This window comes from Lygodium microphyllum, chromosome 8, assembly GCF_053477565.2.
Source record: "Lygodium microphyllum isolate KBCC chromosome 8, Lygodium_microphyllum_v1.1.10, whole genome shotgun sequence".
Taxonomy (NCBI): domain Eukaryota; kingdom Viridiplantae; phylum Streptophyta; class Polypodiopsida; order Schizaeales; family Lygodiaceae; genus Lygodium; species Lygodium microphyllum.
The window spans coordinates 86856904-86878311 of NC_141142.1; positions in this window are offsets into that span (position 1 = coordinate 86856904).

The window sequence follows — 21408 nt, forward strand, 5'->3', positions numbered from 1 at the left end:
CTCGTTATTCTTTTTGATGATGATGATCATTCCGCTGTCTTTCGAGATTTATGAGAAAAGTTCCCGGCTAACCGGGACCACCCATCCGTAGGACGGACCCATGGTCCATCCTCCGCACTTTCCTCGGTTTGTTTTAGTTATGTAATTATCTAACACATTAATTTGACATATAACAATCAGCTTCTTTAATTAATCTTGTTTAAGCACTGGTTCCTTCACGTAATCTTATCACGTGACATATAAAAACAATATCAAGCAAGTTCTTTCAACATCTCATCATTTTATCTTTGAATTACAAGAAGTTCCGCCCGTAGGCTTATCCATAATCTGCCCAGAGGCTAACAAGTAATCTCCAGGGATCACTATTCCAAGCTTCCGCCCGTCAATTAGTATACGGGCTTCGGGATCCAATCCCGAGTCGTGTTAGCCCCTTGTGTAGGACCCGGAAGGCGAGGGATTTATGGCCAGAGCCCCCCCTGGCACCCAAGCGTCCTCCTGCTCCAACTAGAACTCAACGGAGAGACCTCTCATGGCGGGTTCGGTCCACGTTCCCGGCACGGTCAAACAACCCCCTTGGTTAGGGTCAGGCAGGCAGTCGGGGGTAACTGAAGCTGCCTCTCCCTTCAGGCTTTTAACCTGAAGTATAGATACTTATTTAATTTGTAATTCATAAATCAAACAGAGCTCTCAAAATCTTTAGCAAGCACAAACATTTCCATTAACCAACCCAGTTGTATGGCAAACTGCTAAAGAAGTGTTCTTTCCTTTTTGAGTATATCAGCAATCGTTCTTAAGATGTCTTGTAACTTGGCAAGATCCCTTACATTCGGATGTAGGGTATACCTAGCTTGGTTAACCCTAAGGTACCGTAGACATGCTAGTTTCTATTTTACAACTTTTCTTATTTTGAAGGATATCCAAAAACTACGTCTTTTTGCAAGATAACTTGCGTAAGGATCTGCCGTCTTTGAAAAGGGTTTTTTCCCTTTTCTTCTTGTGAATCAATTCACAAAATGATTTCATATATGTTGCGCAAGTCAGACGATGGGATAATTTGTTCAGACTCCTTAATCTGACGTATGTCAGGCCTAGGGTTTCTTCATTTGAAAACCTTAGGGACGAACCCTAATTTCTTATCTTTATGAATTTATTGTCCTTACGGTAAGGTAAGTAGTCCAGTGTTTTAGGGTATGAATGTTTCTACGTTTAGATTGGTCCGGTTATCTTTTGGAAAGATTGATTTGGTCAGCTTTAGGAAGGTAATCTTACTCGTCTTGTCACGGTTTTACTATCTTTGATTACTTTCTCAATTAACACAGTTTAATTTGGCATATAGCATAATTCCATGATGATACAAAGAGTGACGATACTCCTTGGGACAAATACCTAGCTAAGGAATTGGTGAATAGACACTTTATTTGTTCCAAGTCCTCAATTTGCAGGGGAAAAGTGTTAATGAAGTATCATCCAGCAATTCCCCATTACATTTTCTTCCCAAATGATTTCGTATGTCTAATTTTTATACTTGTTGATTTCTAACATTTAACTTCCGTTTTCTTTAAAGATAAACTCATGCCAATTAACAACAGTTGCCTTGCAACTAGCAAAGATAACTCTCTAGTAGTTTGAGCATAGAAAGAAACCTTTCATGAATTTAGCCATTTTTCCATGATTCGTTGCGAAAAGAATAAGACTAATGGAGCAAGATATAATTTCTTCATTTTAGGACTATAATACTATAGTAAATGAATAGTATTGCCTATTATTTTATAATGCTTGATGCAATTTGAGGAAAGCTAATTTGAATCCATTGTCATTCATAAGCTAACTCCTTCATTAGAATTAATTTGAACAAATATATATATTTCCTTAATAATTTTTCTTTTCATGATTGACTAAAACCCGAATTAACATCAAGAAGACAACCTGGCTTTGAGGTGAGATATCCACATGGATACCGGGAGATGACCCTCCCGCGGCTACGCCTTGGACTTTCTTAGGAGGCATCGCAAGTGTGGTCCGTCGAACGTGGAAGCAGCTTTACAACTTCTCCTTAGGACTCCACCGTCGCTCCTTGCACCGTTCGTCAAAGTAGTTTTTGGAAGGTTCCCTCCTTGAATTCGGGAATTGAAAAGGGTATTTTTAGAAACTTTTACAACTAAGACCCATTGAAGCCATGGGGAAGGCTTAATGGTCTTTGTAAGCTCGCACGAACGGAAATAACAAGGTGTGGAGAAGACACAAGGTGTAGGAGAGCTTTAAGGAAAAATAATAGCCGTAAAGATTATAAGTAAGGGTCTAAGGACCCTTAGGTCAAACTTGGAGAAAAAGGGCTTATGGGGGCTTACACATGGGGGAGGGTGAAAGGTTTTTGATGCCAAGGTAAAGGCTTAAGGGGTAATTACGGTGGGATGCAACCAACCTATCCTTCGTCTCTTCATTGAAAATAGGTGATAGATTTAGTCACTATGCCTATAATAAGACTTTGGAAAATGAGATACCTCATGCTTGCACACAAGGATTTGACAAATCAGGTGGAGGGAAGAGCTCTAAGTACTAAGACTACATAGGGTGTATGTAGGTTTCTCTTGAAAAAGGCATTTTGCCAATATAGATGTGTTGGCAAGATTATTATTGACAAAAGGGAGCTAGATGGAGATGAGGCTTGTGAGTTCTTCTCATGGTTGGGCATTAACTTTAGCTTACAATCCAAAAGATAATGAAAAGAGTGAGAGGGGCTACCAACCTATCTTTTAGGCATTACAAAAGTCATATAGAGGTAGGATAAAGGAGTGGCCATGGATATTACTGTATGCATTGTGGATTGATAAGATGACACATAATGTAGTGATAGGTTTTATGCTATGTAAGCTGATGTATGGTTAGAAGCATATTATGATGATTGAGGAGGTGGTGACTACATGGAGTGTGCTACCTTGATAGAAAGGATTGAGTAGAGAGGAATTTTTGACTTTTCGCATTAGAATATTTACACTATGTTTCACCATTCTTTCGTTCTCATAAGTGTTTGTTTCTAAGATATGATGCTAAAGGGCTTAGTGTATATACCTGGCTCAAAAATTTTGGGTAAGTTATAGTATCTAGAAACTATACAATAGGGTCAAGAGTAGATGAACAATATTGAAGACAAGTTACAGTGTGGAAGGGGATGAATTTGTGGGATGCCCATGACCATGCAAATGAGAAGTGTCCAATGTCCATGGGACAAGTTACAGTGTGGAAGGGGATGAATTTTTGGGATGCCCATGACCATGCAAATGAGAAGTGTCCAATGTACATGGGACAAGCCTAAAGGTGTAAACTAGTGCATCTTTTTGTGGGTTGAACAAGGTCTCTCTCTCTTATATGTAAGATTTCCAACAAAATTTTTATTGAAAGGAGACTATTAGGCAACAACAGTCAAGATGAGGGCATCAAAAGGAGAGAAAAGAGAGGGTATTATGGGCTGAAACAAAGCAAGCTTCTCTGTTAAAACATGAAATTTCATCAATAGTACTTTTTCTCCATCTATTTTATCAAAATTCATAAATCTTTGGGCTTGAAGGTAATCCCAAACACACCCCTAGATATAGTCTATGACTTGAAATGTTTGGGGCTCAAGTTGACTCTCAAAACATGGTGTACATTATTGTATATAGTGCTCTAATAAAAAAGTCAATGTAGTATTTGCATGTGCATGCTATAGGTGAAGACTCATACTTGTCTACAGGAGACAAAGTCATGATATACATGAGGAGCTTTCTTTGGATGCACTTGAGTAGCAAGAGATGAGTTACTTTTGATGTTTATGAGCTAAAATTTATAGGCATTAATAGAGTAGCAAAGGGGGAACATTGCAACATGACTAGTCACAAATTTGATAAAAATAAATACAATTTTTTATAAAGATGCTAATATAAAGACAAAAAGAGAAATCTATATTAGAGTTCTAAGGAAACAAAGGAGTAGTAGATCCCACAATCAGAAATTGTACTCCCATGTAGAGCTCGAACCTCCCAACCACCCCTGAGTTGACTCCATGCACATGAAAGAATCATAATATCACTCTCAATCACACTCACAATCTCAATCGCAATATCAATTGTAATTGCATTCACAATCCCAATCTTGGATTTTAAAAGAAGAAGATGATGGATGTAACTATTCGTTCAGCTTTTTTGTTGAAATGGCTTTATGCATCTAGAATAGGCTTTTTCAAGAATGGCATGTTTCCTAAGAAAAGTGTGTACCAAAATTGATGCGATCATTCAAATCATCACTCGCATCATGCAACCTACAAAAAATGGAAAGAAAGCACAAAAAACCATATATTTTTTAAATGTTGATTTTTTAAATTTTTTATTTTCAAAGATTCATATCTCCGAAACGGTGAAGAATTAGACTGAGCCTATGAGACAACAAAATATTCTCCTTGATCTCCTCTTCAAACTTCATGAGAAGAACTTTGACCAAATTCTACTTTGTTTGATCATCACAAATCAGTTTCCAAAACACATCTATACAAGTTAGAAAAAAATTGACAAAAATTTTACCATCACCAAAATTTATCAAAACTCTTAAAATGACCTAAAAATCATTTCCAAACACTATCTACACACATGTCAAAAAAAAGTTCAATACAACTAGGACATATCACAAACATGTTGTCTATGATGTTTAAAAACTTCAAAGTTGCTTCTAAAGGCATCTACTAATGTAATCCTACTCTCTAACACTAGAGAATCTTCGAATACCATCAAAACTAAAGTTTAAAATGGACTTGGAGTAGAAAAGAGTATTAGTCAGAGAGTCCCATTCTTCTTTTGGAGCAAAAACTAAAGTATCCCATGGAGAGCTACTCAGGAAGATATACACTCAATCAAGTAGCTACTTGAGTTCTCTTTTAGCTCCATAGCCTTAGTTACAGACATTTCATAGCATGCCTTTACTGATTCATCTAGCACATGGTACCTATCTTGTAGTCGTCCACTTCCTTTTTTGGTAGAAGGTTAGATAACTCTTTTGGGAATATGTATGTACATTCCTTCATTCATGATGGTTCTTCATGTTTGATTAGAGTCTAATCCATATTATTGAGTTTGATAAAGTATATTTTAAGTCCCTTGAAGTTTCCTCCTTGGGATATTCGAGAAGCCTTTGCAAGTTCGATCTTTGGCTTACTTGTTTTCCCTGATATTTTTAGAAGGGTTCTATCCAATTTTTGGAATGGCATTTGTCCCTTGTGACCTGCAATATTGTGCAATTGACTCATTTCCCGATTTAATCTCAATTTTCTTACTTTGGGTGTAGAAACCACTTATCCAAGTTTTGGAATGGAAATTGTCCCTTGTGACTTGCAATATTCTGCAATTAACTCATTTCCCAATTTAATTTCAATTTTCTTACGTTGGGTGTAGAAACCGCTTCTTTTCCATTAGCTAGTTCAACCAAAAGTTTCTTAGATGGTATAATTTCTAGCTTTAATGTCCTAATACATTTTGGTAAGATAAATATGTGTATGCTTCCACAATCAATGAAACTTTTAAATAGTTACTAATTGGCAATATCTTGAATTACACAAAATTGTCAATTGGATTCATCCTTGATTAAGGTGGCATGACATTCCCAATATCATCTCTCATGCAAGGTCCTTCTTTCCCTTCTTCGAGGGGTTGGATACTTATAACTCTTACTCTTCTTGCTCTTATACAAATTCTTCTTAAACTTGAGTTATTGAATTATCCTTGCATTCTAATCTCATTCAATTGAAGACATTGCAACTTAAAATGACCAAGCTCGTTCCAATTGAACCATCAGTTGACTTCACCACCTTGATTTAAGGAATTGGAAAAGTTGATCTTACCTTTGTTCCTTGGTCTTTCTTATTGATTACACTATCCTCGTTTTAAGAAAATTCTGATCTGTTTTCTTGACTAGTCCATCTCAAATAGTGGCATTTTTTACTCTTTTTTTGATTGCCCTATGAGAGTCATTTGGTCCAAATAAGAGAAAATTGGAGGTTGTTGGGTCTCATTGATTTTAACTAGCTGTCCAAGGATGGATTTAACCGTTGATAGGAGCATGCTACTAGTTGTGAAGCATACTTCTTAAGTGTCATAAAGCAATAATAGTAAGCTTTGAGGTTGAGCTCATTTGGTTAAAGACACACTCATTTTGAAGGTATTATAAGATGGAGAAATGTATCTTCTATTAACAACATCTTTGATTTGGTTCCAAGTAACAACTGTCTTAGTGAATTCCTTGCATGTTCAAAAAGGAGATACAAAACTTTTCTTTATTAATAACTCAACCTAATACATCTCATTTGGGGGGTTGGAAATAGTGATTGGGCTTGTTGGTCATATATTTCGATTTCACAAGCTGATGGATATAAGGCTCTTGTTTTACATGGATGATGGTTATAATGTATGGATTCCCAATGAGATACTCTAGATGGAATCTACAAGATCCATGTAGGCAAACTTTTCTAAGGCTAGGAGTATACATATTGATTTCATTTGTATTTTGACAATTTACAATGATAGTTTCATTAAGCTTTTTAGTTTTTAAGAACCAAAAGAGTTCAATTAAGCACATCTCCTCAAATACTTTAACCTTCACTAGGTCGTTTGATAGTTGATTCATGCCTTGAAGGTTGTTTATAGTACTCCAATTAATCAGTCCTCATTTAAGAGCAAATGTTAATAGTACTCTTTCTCAATATAGTGCTTAGCCCTAATTAATCCTATCTGATGCGAGATGAGAAGTGTCTTGACTTATCAGGACCACCCAACCATAGGACATGGATTCATCAACAATCCACCCATTCACTTCCCAATCACCCACACTTATACATTGTTTTCCTTTTTTCTATTATCCTACCCCATATGTTATGACACTTAAAGACAACTTCCATAATTAAGCATGCTAGGACACAAGCTCATCTATGTAACTTAAGCATTGAAACAAATACAAAGGCTCCATCTAAAGGCAATCTACCATACTTGCCCATTAATTAGTATAGAGCCTTCTAGGATATGCTCCTCCTAAGTTCTCCTAGGGATCTATAGCATAACTCAAGCTTATCACCATAGCTCCCCTAGTTTCCTAAGAACATGTGCTCCTAAATAGGAGCTAGACCTATGAAGAGACCTATCATTCACACCATCAGTCCTAGGAAGTGGAGTAGAATAGTTCCTATTGAGGAAACTTTTGACAAGTGACTTGGGGGAGTCAATCCCTTCCCCTATAACCACTTGTATGGAATGCAATGTTCTAAGTTTTATTTGGCAAGCACAAACCAAGAGAAAAAAAAATCCATACAATTTGAGAGACAAATAGCTCATTTGAAAACAATGTTACTTTTTATTGTGCTTAAGGATCATTATGTCTACTAGCACAAGATTATGACCCATTCCATGGAGCCTTGATAGAGTGGCAACATTTGGATTGAGTCTTGATCTATTCATACCTTAAGTAGATAGATAATTACTAGGATATTCTCCCTTGGCTCTTTCTAAGGAATCTTTAAAAAGGAATAGATTACACTAACCTTGAATAGTTCACTTTATTTGGTTTCAACTAGGTGCATATCTTTCTAACAAGTATCTCTTCATAATTAGAGCTTTTGCATAAAGAGTTGTGCTTGCAAATTCTTCTCTTTTTATAACATCTATGAATCAAACATTTCATGTGAATTCTAGGAATCTAAATAGCCTTGATGTACAACTAAACCATTAATTATTTTGACCATGGTCAATTTCCCTTCCTTCTTTTCTTACTTTTTAATAAATGAATTGAATCCAAAAATATTCATCATTATCATGGTGCTTTAACCTTGATAAGAGGTCTCTCGTTTGTGCAAAAAATTCTCCCAAGTTTGGGTGTCCCATGGTCTTCTTGAACAAGGGATCCCATTAGAGAGTATTATTCAAAGATGACTACAATTCATTATAGGAAAATCATATAACCTTTTCTATAGGTAATGAAACAAACATGACACCAAGACATTAGATGGATTTGGAGGGGCTAGGCTTGCTTGTGAAACTTTTGGTGCCATGATGTTTGCTTCTTTGAGTCTTCAAATTTTTGCATTGCTCCTTTGATGAGACTTTCTCACTTACAGTGATGATCCTATGCTTTCTTGAATTGCAATAAAAAATAATGGTGGAGATACTCTTGGTGAAAAAAAAGCTAGTCTCAAGTAACCACAAATGTTGAGTAGAATGGTGTTAGGAGAACAATATTATTTTATGCCCTAAAAAGTAATGTGAATGCTAATTTTAAGAAATCATTACATAACCTATTGAAAGACAAATTAGTCTCATAATTGTGAACCTTAAATTGCCATGATAGCACTTCTTAGAGATCCAAAAAAGTCCACTATATCAAGCTATCTCACATCACCAAAACTAAGAAGAAGGAGGTTGAGTTCCAACCATGATAATAGGATGATAATCATTCTTGGAATCATCATCCTCTCCTCTTTCTACTTATAACTTATCATAATCTCAATAAGGAATATAGGTAGACCACATAGGCCTTTATTGATTAGGCACCATGTCTAGAAGACTTTGGCTTATCTCCCACCCAAGAGGCTTCTTAAAACAAGCATACAACTCTAATAGTGACCTTATCTAAATCATCACATCAGCCTATCCTATCCTACATCTAGCCTAGCTTACAGTTAGCCACACGTATGTAGGCATAGGCTAGCTAAATGGATGCATAGCATAGGCTAGAGGTGGACATAGATTGTTGTGATCGATACGACAGTGAATGATTTTTTATTATAATATATCATATGTTATTTGTCTTATCAATGTGATATTACGTTTTGATATTATGTTATTTGTCTTATCACACCACACCACAATTAGATCTCACAACTAGAACAAAGATTAGTGCTCATATAGACACAATTTACATATCATTTAAACATGACCAAGAAACATGGTATATCAAGGTGTGTCCACGATACAATTCACTCCTAAATGAACTTGATATCCACAACTCAAGGAGGATACCTCTTTGGAAAAAAATTCTCTTCAAGCACAATGAACACAAAGCAACTGTCAGATTCAATCCTCATTGCACATTTGTACTCACGCATGTTGTCAGCAAGTGTAAACAAGATCACACAACCACTCCAAATTTAGCTCCTCAAGCTTCACTACCTCGGCTAATTACCATACTCACTACTCACTAGATGCATAATATAATAAAATGACTCCACTTTCTTAAGAAACTATGATGTCACCTCTCTCTTAAGAAATGTATTGGCCATTGTATGACTATAGATGAACATTAGTTTATGCATATGGCTCAATAAATGTTGATCTCCCATGAAAGATAAATTCCTCATTAAGGGGGCCTTTGACATACTTCCAAAAAATTATTTTGATGAGGCTTTGAACAGATTTCTTCAAACGATATCCAAGTGCAAGGAGAAAATTTGAGGAAGTGGGAACAATAGAAGAAATATTAGTTCAATTAGTCTCAATTGGAGCCAAGCTATGTGCAAGCTCTAGAAATTTATCATACAAATTTTTGCAATAAGCTATGCTCCATATTAAATAAGAAAGAGGGAGTATTTAAGGATAGGTTAGGCTTTAGTAAGCATCTACTTAACAAAGACAATATTTTTGGGAAAAAGGTGCTTTCAATCTCTATGATAGCATTTCTTTACTCCTTTACATCAACCCTAGATTAACAAATTACTATATAGGTAACACTCGATAAAAAGTATAATTGGAAGCCTCAACCAGCATCACAATGTGCGTCACAAATTTCTCCAACCATGGGTTGAGTTTGATAGGTGTCATGACTATTCTTGATTACTTTGCCTGTCAAAACAAGGAAAAGCATTCTATAATTCTTAAACAACATGTTTTGTTACATACATCCTCTATCTGTTTTCATTCATTTTTATCTACGACATACCTAGATTTCTAGATAGAGTATTATCCTAATAAATGAAATGTACATTTTAAACATAGCTATCTTATGAAGGCTCATTGGATGTTCCATAAAAATTTAGGCCTTATGTTCAACCCTGGAATGAATTCTGAATCAAACTACATGGATTTGCTGATTCTTGCTCAAGGCTTAAACATTCTCCTTAACACTTGAAGGGTTTTTTGAAACTTTGAAAGAAAGCTTGGTTTTTCATGAATGGTAATCCAACCAAAACGAAAAAGACTTGGGAACGTCCTAACAAGATTCCGTGGGAATAAAACATGATCAAAAACATACTTTGGGCAGTGCTGAATACTCGGGCTAGCCAAGAGGGAGGAGGCTTATAAGCCGAGAGGTAAATAAATTGCTGAAAAGCGTGACTTGAAGACCACACTTATTTTCGCCTACATGGCAATGCAAATATTCAGTTAGTATAATACCGCATTACAAAAGAAAAAACAGGATCAAAACACAATACGTGACATTATTGAAAGAAAAGAAAAGCTAAATTAAGTAAGTCGATCAAAGATGGCAAGATACATCAGAGCTACAATCTCTCCATCAATACCATTAATTTGACCATGCTGGGAATTAACTACTATGTTGCCTGGCATGGGGGCTGGAGCACCAGGCAGTGATCAGGGCTGTACTTCGGACGTCGTAGTTGTGGCGGTGGGAATGCTCATCAAGGAGCTGGAGCCACCGGGGGCATCATTGTAGTCGGCTGTGGATATATATCAGCAAGGGCCCCAACGCTCTTTCACGGGTTTACCCGGTCATTGGGTGTGTGTGGGGCCCACAAATTAAAAGCCCCCTAAAAGGTGCATTGGTCTCACCTGGAGGATTATCCCAAGGATTGAACACTGTACCCATAATCCCACACCCTGAAGCCTTACACCACGCGCCCGCGAATCACATTGGTGAAAGACTTGTATCTCATTTTAACTTGACTTTGAAAAAACGAAAAGGTCGAGAGACCGGCCAGCAACCGGGAGTTTACCGACACGTCCCCATAAAAGCGGGACCCATGCTGAAATTTATCTTCGGCAGTCGCAGTAATCGTTGGCGACCGCCCTCGCAGCGAATGGGATTCTTGGCCTAAGCTCTGTTGGGATGGAGTCCAAGCCTCGATAGAGCTTCCCGTCCATCATACAGCAATCGCACACGATATCCGACTCCCCTAACGACGACGTCGCACCTGCATGATGATCACCTGCTGCCAAATATCGATCAATCATAATATCATACCAGATCAAAACGGTATTAGTAAGCAGAGAAACGCAAAGTTACTGATCATGTATCTTTTGTAGCTAGACTCATGCTACAACATGTCACAACGTATTCGCAGATCATGGGACGAATTAGGGAGAGGGAAGCCAATGAGCTGGAAACATTGTATGTATGTATGTATGTATATTATACGTATTAGTACCTGCTCCCCCTAGTTTCCTTGCAGCGAGCTGATTAACGGCCTGGTCTGTAGCCGCGGCCTTACCGAGCATCGTCAATGCCAGCATCCTAATAAGGAATGCGCGGGCTGCAGCCATTGATGTTTCTTGCAGTTTTGACAGAAGAAAGCTGGAAGCAGAGATCAGAGAGCAGTGCAGAGGTCGATGTATGAGATAGTGCTATACGGCCTATATATATATATATAGAGAGAGAGAGAGAGAGAGAGAGAGAGAGAGTGGCGCATGAAGCCTTGAAGGACAACCCAAGACTGGGAGAAGAGATTGGCAACGCGCGTGGCTCGAGGCATAAATCGTCGGTTGGTACAAATAGTGCGGGGTCTGGAAATTGTCACCCACTATAATCGCCTCAAACATGCTAAATCTCACAATTCCCTCGGATCGTTCCAGATGGGCTTGCTCTTTGGCCCTTTACGAGGGAGGAGACAGGGTATTGCTCCGGCATGATCAATATCAATAAATGAGTCTGAGGGGTCTATGGCCTCCCTAAAAAACAAAGGTTTTATTTCACCTTAACTTTACTCATGGAAATCCAATCTATTTTGAGTCTCATCTATTATAAGCAACTACTAGGTGGGAGAGGACCCATCTTAGGTAGACTCCAGGGGGATATGGATATCTAGTCGATGATAGGTCAGGAGCCATCATCATGAATGATGAGGGGAGGAGGGTGATGGCTCGCATGAGAGAGTTGTGCCAACAAGTTTTTCGGCACAACGTCTTAGATCATTGGAAGAACATACCGGAGGGGAGAAAGGACTACATAGTAGCATCCTTGCATGAGGATTTCCCGGTTCCAGTCTCAGTAGATAGATTTTCTACGGGCTGGATGATGGATTGCATGCGTGCATATATGTCACATAGACGATCCGACACACGCAAGGCAATTAAGAGTGGGGCTGCAAAGCCCGAGTGATTAGGATGCAGACGACTGCCGCTGATTGAGGGAGAAGGCTATAGATTCTCCAGGACGTTGGAGTCAGCAGCGCGAGGCGGCGAGGGCACGACTTGAGGCCGGTGTCGTATTGCTGCGCATCCGAGGTGTGGAATCCACCAAAATGTTGTATGTGTGACATTTGTTACTTTGTACATACTTAGTCGTTGTGTTTACATTTATTTTCTGTGTGCGAGTATAGTGGAGAGAAGTTTGGAGGCATAGTGATGGGTATGTATGGGAAGTTTGGAAATATTATGGATGCGGAGATCGTGTTTTGTGAACATGCTGAGCACAATGTTGTATTATGGACTTTATAAAAAGTCTGAGTATTTATGGCGAGAATGCTACAGTTAAACAAGTTCAGAAACTTTTGGGGATTGTAGAAGGTCAAGCTAGTTTAGATCTTCAGCTTACCGCATCTAATTCAGATCATATTGATAGGATCTTATCATGCTTTGATATTAGAAAGCATTGGCATGTGGGAATGCTTAGATTTTACCCTATTCCAGTTTTTGGGTGATTCTACAAGTGTTGATACCTCCATTTATGAGGACACTGTGAAATATGTCCTTAAGGCCAGCATGGATAATATCAAGTTGGATTTCTATGTGATTGGGACTTATAAACATGACAATCACACATTTACTTTGGATGATTTAATTCAAGACCTTGGACTGCGCTATGACTATGGCAAATTTAGCCCGGGGAAAGGAAAAGCCAGGGATGGTTATTTTAACACGGATGCTATTTTTGAAAAGGGGGCTTTTTGGGGGGAAGACGTGTGATTGTCAGGCAAAATAGGCTATTATTGTGTATGGATCTGGGAGAGGATGATGGATTAGTACGCGAGAGTCTCATATGACTGGAAATTCTGTCCACGGATGTGATGCAGAATGGCGTTCTGGGGTGAGAAAGCATACGTATATGGACATCATCTAATACCTGTATGATTCATAAGATTGAGCCTCTTGACTCAGAAAGGCCAGGTTATAGTCCTAGTCCTGAAATGATCTTCTGCTTCATCCTGTCGAGTGCACGAGCCATGTGACGACATAGATTTTCCGGGTCAGGAATTACATCTTTTGCTGCCAGAACAATGATGGTAACCTTTTCCCATGTAGCTTGGAACGTGGATTAATGGGAAAGAGCTTAACAAAAAACAGGAGAAGGAAATCAGAGAGAGGAACAGAGGAGCTGGACGGAAGAAAAAAAAGGAGAATTTTTGTCAATTGATGAAGAGCTACAGAGACAAAAGAGGGGGGGGGATCAATGCTTGATGGAGGCAATGAATGGAAAGTGATGATAGGAAGACGACGGACTAAGATGGCGGACTGAGGAGCGACAAAGATGCTACAATACGAGAGGGGATTGAACACAACAGTCAGTCGTGGACAAAGGAGACGGTGAAGCTGGAGCAAGGCAGCAGACAGACATGGAGGTGACAAAGACAAAGCTGTAGCGAAGGTAACGAAGGAGAGGATGGCAGGAACGAGAAGAGGACTCGAAGCATCAGTGAGTGACGAAAGAGAAGCCGAAGATAGACGAGAAACAATGGAGGGGCTGCCGTCAACGAATTCGACGAACGTTCGATGTAGTAAAAGGGAGGCTGAACTCAATTATCAAGATGATCAGGCCCTTTGAAACTACTACAGCGAGTCCTTACTTCTATGGCATAGAGAGCATTGTTATTATTACATGTGGCAACAACTAGCATCGACATCATTGATCTGTGATTAGAGAAAGGAGAGAAGCACAAAATCAACTGTAAGAGGACATCCTGCAGCCATACAGCAGAAGAGCTCAATCAAGTTGACCCATGAAGTCGATGCGATGATCCTTTTGTTTTGGAGGCCTTTCATGGTGCTAGCCATGTATTCGTTATCATATTTTTCCTTCTAAACTGGTTCTGCTTTATCATTGCAGTAGTATGCTTTCTTGCAGGTTCTGTTCAGAATGCAAAGCATATAAGGTACTATACCTATTACATGAGTGACGGAAGTCAATCTCAGTGTCTTGGAAAGAGAAGGGTATTTTGTACAACCTACAGTCGTGGAAATTTCTCATGATGCATCCATTGTACAAGAAGAACTTTTTGAACCTATCCTCTATGCGTTCAAATTCCAGACTTTGGAAGAGCAACAGCAATGAATAATTATGTATCACAAGGTTTGAGCAGTTCAATCAAATTGTCATGATTTGAAGAGCTATTCTCAATTTTCATACTGCTCATGAGAGGGTGGCATAGTTTTGTCAACTGTTGCAATCACATATAAATGATGCAAAGCAGGTAGAAATTGTTGTCAATTGTGTGCATTTAAAAATCTTGCTTCTCATAAGCTTGGAATTTAATAAGAGCTTGTATACATGGCATGGGTCAAATGTATAGAACACATGTGGTTTGTTATGATGTTTCTCTATGCTCAGAGATAACTTGGCAGTAATACAATTGTTACTTGACATTATATTTGTCTTGATTATTTGCTTCGATTGATCTTCTGTCTTGGAATTTCTCAAGAACCTCTGTGGTTGGGACTTTGCTTTCGAAAACCCTTCGACACCGGAGTGGTCCATCATCTTGGGAGTGGCGGCCACAGGGCATATTTGGAGAACTTTGTAAGCTTTTCTTTTGTTTTGCTTGTTTATTTTTTTGCAATATCCTTTGTACTGACAATCATGTTTCTAACAGTTAGCATTTTGTTTTCTTTGCAGCACTCTATTACAAATCGCGATCTGACTGGCCTTGAGACTCGATATGCAGAGAGGCACGGTCTCACTTCATTGATCGACCGATTGTATAGACACGGCGGCCCTGTAAGTCACTCATCTTTCTTGTCCGTAGTTACCATGTTTAATTAGAATGCATTATTGTATGGTGGACTAATGTGTTGTTTCTTTTTTTGCAGAGTCCATTCGATGCTCCTTTGCGGCGGGACGAGCTTTCGGAGGGCGAGGATATGTAGCTCGCCCTTGGATCCCTAGAGCTCACACACCTTTATTTTTGGGTCTCTTAATCTATGTAGACATTTTCTATGTATTAGTGATATCTTGTCATGATTGTACCAATCGCTTAATATGCGATCATGTATTTATTTCATGTATTAGTATTATGATTTTAGTATACATTATTTTTGTTTGCAAGTGCATTGTACACAGTGCACAAACTATTTTGTATGGCTCTAATAAAGCACACAGTGCTATATTGCTGCCCTGCCACAAATTTTTTTTCCCCTGTTACCCTCACTATTAGCGTCGCAAATTTTACTGCTCGTGTCGTTATTGGCGTCGTTATTATCATCGCAAACCGTCGCTATCAGCGTCGGTATCAAATGCGACACTGATACCGATGCCAATATCAACGCTTATAGCGACGTTGATACTGACTGTTCTATGGCATCGCGAATAACGACGCTTTTTGCGACGACGGGGGCAAATTTTGTTATTTGCATTTTTGTCGCTTTTAACGTCGGTATAAGGCCTGTATCTTGTAGTGTAGCTCACCATTTTGAGAAAATGTTTTGAACGGTGCAAGTAGTTCTGCATTACTCTCAATTCAAGGAAATGCAACTTTGGAGTGCCCTATGGATTGTTGTTGAGCCATGTGGTTAGCTTGGCTAGTATTGTGACCAATCTTAAAAAGATAAAGATTATTATTGCTATGAGTTTGACACGTACTCTTAAAGAAGTATATAGATTTTTGTTCATTAGTAAGATATTATCGATAATTTATTAATGCACTGGCTGAGAGGACATTGCTATTGACGAATTTACTATACTTTAAGTGTTTGTTTGTTTGGAGTGATCCATGTTAAGTATCATTTGAGGATGTGAAACAAGAATTGGAAAAAACACGAGTTCTAAAAGTACCTAAAAGAAGTGAGATATTTTATATATTATCAGCATCTACTATGATGTATAGTATGAGCTCTGCTATTTAGCCTAGATTTGGGAAGAGAAGTGGTACCATTCGATTGTGTTTGTTAGTCACAAATTGGGGGTCTTTGAGATTAAGTATACCTACATGGAGAAACCGTTCCTTAAAATGGTCTTTGGCAACAAAGAAATTTAGGCACTACATCATGTATGAAAATGTAGTATTTTATATGAAGGCAAAGAGCCTGAGGCTATATTTAATAAGTTGTAGCTGCCTGACCACCTAGCAAAGTGGCTAATCACTTTACAATATTTTGACTATGAAATTAAGAGTAAGCCGCTAAAGTTGTAAAGCATCGTTGAATGTTTTCTTGATTTCGGGGATCCAAAAGAAGCCTTGGCTAAAGATAGTGACCTTGAGGATCTATTCAAAATCGATATGACCTCCATTCCATCCTAGTATGCTACCATAACGCACTATATATCCATAGGAGAGACTGGAGCTACTTTGTTAAAGGCTAAAAGGAGGAAAATTAGGTAGCAATTTTTGAAATTTGCCTTCATTGTTGCAGGAACACTATATTGGCAAGGGATTGAGGATATTTATTGCTGATGTGTCATGCCTGATAAGGTTCCATTTATCTTGGAGAAGTGTCTTGTGGAGGGTAATTTGCTAGACTATTGATTGCAAAGAAAGCTTTGAGATCTAGATATTGGTGGCTATCCATTTTACATGATGTATTTGTGCATGCCAAGAGAAGTGATACATGCCAGGGACATGACAATATGGAGAATAGGAAGCACCCATTGACTCCTATTATGGCTATATTACCATTTGAGAAGTGGGGCATTGATTTTGTAGAATCAATATATCCTTTGTCAACTACACAGAAGTGTTATATCTTTGTGGAAATAGATTATTTCACGAAGTGGTCTAAAGGCTATGCTACAATAAAGGATAATACCAAGGAAATTACCAATTTTATTTTAGAATAGATTGTTTTTCGGTTTAGTCTACCTAAGGAGCTTGTGTCTAACCGTGGGACATATTTCTTGAATAAAGTATTTGAGGTTTTGATGGAAGCTTTGAAGATTTAATAAGACCATGTCTTACAATCCCTAAGCAAACAAGCAAGCAGAGAGTACTAATAAGTAGCTTATGGGGATTTTATCCAAGACTGCATCTAAAGGTAAGGGTGATTGGGAGAAGAAGTTGTATGTGGTTGTTTGGGCTTATAATATGACATTCAAAAAAGGTACATGCCACACCCCTTTTAAATTAGTATATGATGTAAAAGAGTGTGTTTTACCTTTGGAGATAAAGGCACCTATAGTATGGTTTGCTCTAAACTACTCTCTAGGTGAGGAGGAAGCATTGCAAGAAAGGCTCACTTCCCTTGCACATATGGATGAGATTTGATTACAAGCCTTGTTGCATTAGGAAGTAGGGAAGAAGTAAATGAAAGAGCTTCATGACCTTTGTGCTAAGAATTATAAATTTTCCAAGGGTCAATTGGTCCTATATTATAATGCTCGTCATGAGCTATTCCTAGGCAAATTGGAACCTAAATGGGATAGTCCTTATAAGATTGTCCTTATAGGAAAGAATAGCTCTACATCCCTTTTAGCGGGACTTCAAGGGATAAATTTTATAGCTAAAGTAAAATTAAATAAAATAAAGCCCTATTATGTGTAGCGGCTGATGTTGGACTTGGTGCCTTTGCAAATCCTTCAAGATCCAGCTTAAACTTGTTAAGGGTATCAAGACAATTGGATGGGAAAAATCGTTCCTTATCTTTAGCATCCATATTTAGAGTAGCATTACCACCATGCATAGTGATTTGATGGATTAAGGATTATCACATTACTAAGTGGCAAGACAACTCCTTCATGTGGGATATTCAAGTCTATTGACATCATTGTCATTGGGACCTTACTAGTGTCCCTAGTGAGTTTAGTACGGAGGAGGGATTGTACTTGTCTTACACTCCCTCTCTCGATTAGACTTTGATTATCATAATAAGAACGAATAGGTTGATTGCCATGGTAGGTTACATCAATGAAGCATTGGTTTATATATTATATTTTGATGGAGCTTCTTGAGGACCTATTAAGCATGCATGTGTTGGGGTTGTCATTAAAGACCCCCCCCATCGAGTGGTTTTAAAAATTGGAGTGTATTTAGGTGCTATTTAATGAATAACATGGTGGAATATAATGCCTTGCTTATGGGGTTGAATCTAGCTAGACATAGTGGTATTTGCCAATTATATTGGTGAAAGGCGACTTGCAGTTAGTAATCAACCAATTGAATCAGACTTATAGTATAGGGATCCCATTCTAGGGATGTATCATCATGCAACCTTGGACCCTTGAGATGTTTGGAGCAATGACTTCCCAGTTGATTTCTTGACAGTGGAATCACTTTGTAGACTCCCTGGCTAATTATGCCTTTGTTGAAGAAGTCTTTCTTATCATGTCCCCCTTATGCTATATGTGTATATGCATGTGGGATATTTTTCTTTTGGCTTTGGCATAAAATACTTGGTCATACGAGCCAGAAAGGCTTTCATGTTCTCTCCTCTTCAGGGAGATTTGATGTAAAAGGCTATGGTCTCAACTTTTGTCATGATTGCATATATGGAAAACATGTGAAGTCTCCTTATTACTCTGATGTTGTTAAGAAGTCCAATGCCCTTGACTTAGTACATTCTGATGTGTGAACTATGCGTGTTAATTCACATGGGGGTGCATGGTACTTTGTCACATTTATTGATGATTTCAGTAGAAAGTCATGGTTGTATGTATTAAAGAGAAAAAAGGAAGTATTTGATCTTTTAAAAGGTTTCATGCCTTTGTTACCACATAGAAAGGGCTTAAGTTAAAAGATATAAGAACGGATAACGGGGTCAAGTCTATCTCGAATGAGTTTAAAATATTTTGTGAGATGCATGAAATTAAGAGGGAGTTGCCAACCCCTTATGTTAAGATGGAACAAGCTCACAACTCAACTTCGGGCCAAAAGACAAGCTTTTCAAACTCCCCCAAACGTGCAAGGAGCCTTTTTGAAGGTAACACGAAAGTTTTTGGTGCTCACGCCACTTTTTCACTCAAGTCACTCACCTTCCCTCCTATATTTTCCGATGGGATGCCCCGAACCACTTAACCATCCCAAGCGTGATGCGCAAGAGCCCCGTGCCGTATTGCCACCAAGGAGAGCCAAGCCTCGAGTAGGGTACCTCCCATATACACTCCCCCCCACAAAAAACTTGAAGCCCACTTCGAGTTGACAGGCTAAGGATTGATAATATTTACACTCTTATTCCCCATACTCCTAGCAAAATTTGAAGGAAGTTGAATATACATATAAGAATGCCCCTACTTAGTTATGCTCTCAAAGATATGTACATTTTGTACAAACGGGCCAAGGAGTGCGTCTTCAATCTCTGTTGAAAAATTCGAGTAGCAAATCCCGCGCCTTCTCCAGCACATCCGATTCCTTGACCCATGTCGCCTCCTTCAGGGGTCTGCCATCTCTTTGAAATATTTTCAGACGTAGCCAAAGTTGTCACCCAAGCAAGCTAGGTGGCAAGACTTTTTGGCTGACTTTGATGTGGAAATCCTACACAAACCGGGCTCGACCAACAAAATGGCGGATGCATTGAGCTGTAAGGCCGAGCTACAAGCCATGACATTCTCAACACGCAGCGAATTCTTGACTGCGGTAAAGCAGTCCACTCAAGCTGATAATGAGATGCAGAAGCTGATGGAAGATGTGCTTGAGGGAAAAACACTGTGGGGAATGTATGAGATTAAGGATGGATTGCTATACACACATGAGAGACTCTACATTCTAGATGACCTTGAGCTCAAAAAGACTATTCTTAAAGAAGCGCATGATTGTAAGCTGACAGGGCACATAGGATAGACAAGAACACTAGAAAGATTACAACGACATCTGTTCTAGCCTAAGATGCAGGAGGAGGTCATAGAATATGTTAGAACATGCCCAACCTACCAGCTAGTGAAGGCACAACGGCTGAAACCAGCCAGTCTACTACAACCTATGCTAGTACCATCGCGCCCTTGGGACGTGATTAGTATGGACTTCATCTTGGAGTTGCCAAAGTCCCATGGGCACAATGCCATTTTCATTGTAGTGGATTACTTCTCGAAGCAAGCACATTTTGTGCCCACGACCATCCCACTCACAGCAGCGATGGTGGCACAACTCTTCTTCAGTCGGGTCTTCAAATATCACGGGTTGCCTCTCGCCATAGTCTCTGACCGGGATGTTCGGTTCATGAGCAATATGTGGAAGGAGTTGTTCAAATTGTTAGACACTCAACTTAGGTTCTCCTCCTCATATCACCCGCGCAGACCGATTGGTAGACGGAGCAGGTGAATCAGGGTTTTGAAGATTATATCTGCGCCTATGTTCGTGCTTATCAAAAGGATTGGGCCTTGTTCCTGGATGTGTTGGAGTATCATTACAACTCCTCACTTCATAGTGCAACGGGTTTCACGCCCTTTGAACTCGCGACTGGGAAGGAGGTAATCACACCCTTGGCACTGGCAACAGAACAAGTTCCACGCGTGGAGGACCCGGATGCGGAAGAGAAAGCCTAAAGGGAAGCAAGGTCATCATGGCAAGACATTTCAACGCGAAACGACGTCAACTTGAGTTCTTCCCAGGGGACTTGGTGCTAGTGAGCTCACAGAATATGGCTCTACCCAAAAACCTCACACCGAAGTTCAATCACAGATATTACGGGCCATATAAGGTGGTGGAGCAACTCAACGATGTCACTTATAAGCTCCAGTTACCTAGAGGAGTATGCATTCACAATGCATTTCATGTCTCTCTGTTAAGGCGCTTTCATGGTGATACAAAGTTCGGACGGCAAGTTACCCTTCCTGCTTCGCATGCCAACTTGCCCTTTGAAGCTAAGGCAATCCTTCAATCAAGGTTTGTCAACAGGTGGCCTGAATTTCTAGTCAAGTGGAAGGGCAAACCCCTGAAGGAGGCGACATGGGTCAAGGAATCGGATGTGCTGGAGAAGGCGCGCGATTTGCTGCTCGAATTTTTCAATAGAGATTGAAGACGCACTCCTTGGCCCATTTGTACAAAATGTACATATCTTTGAGAGCATAACTAAGTAGGGGCATTCTTATATG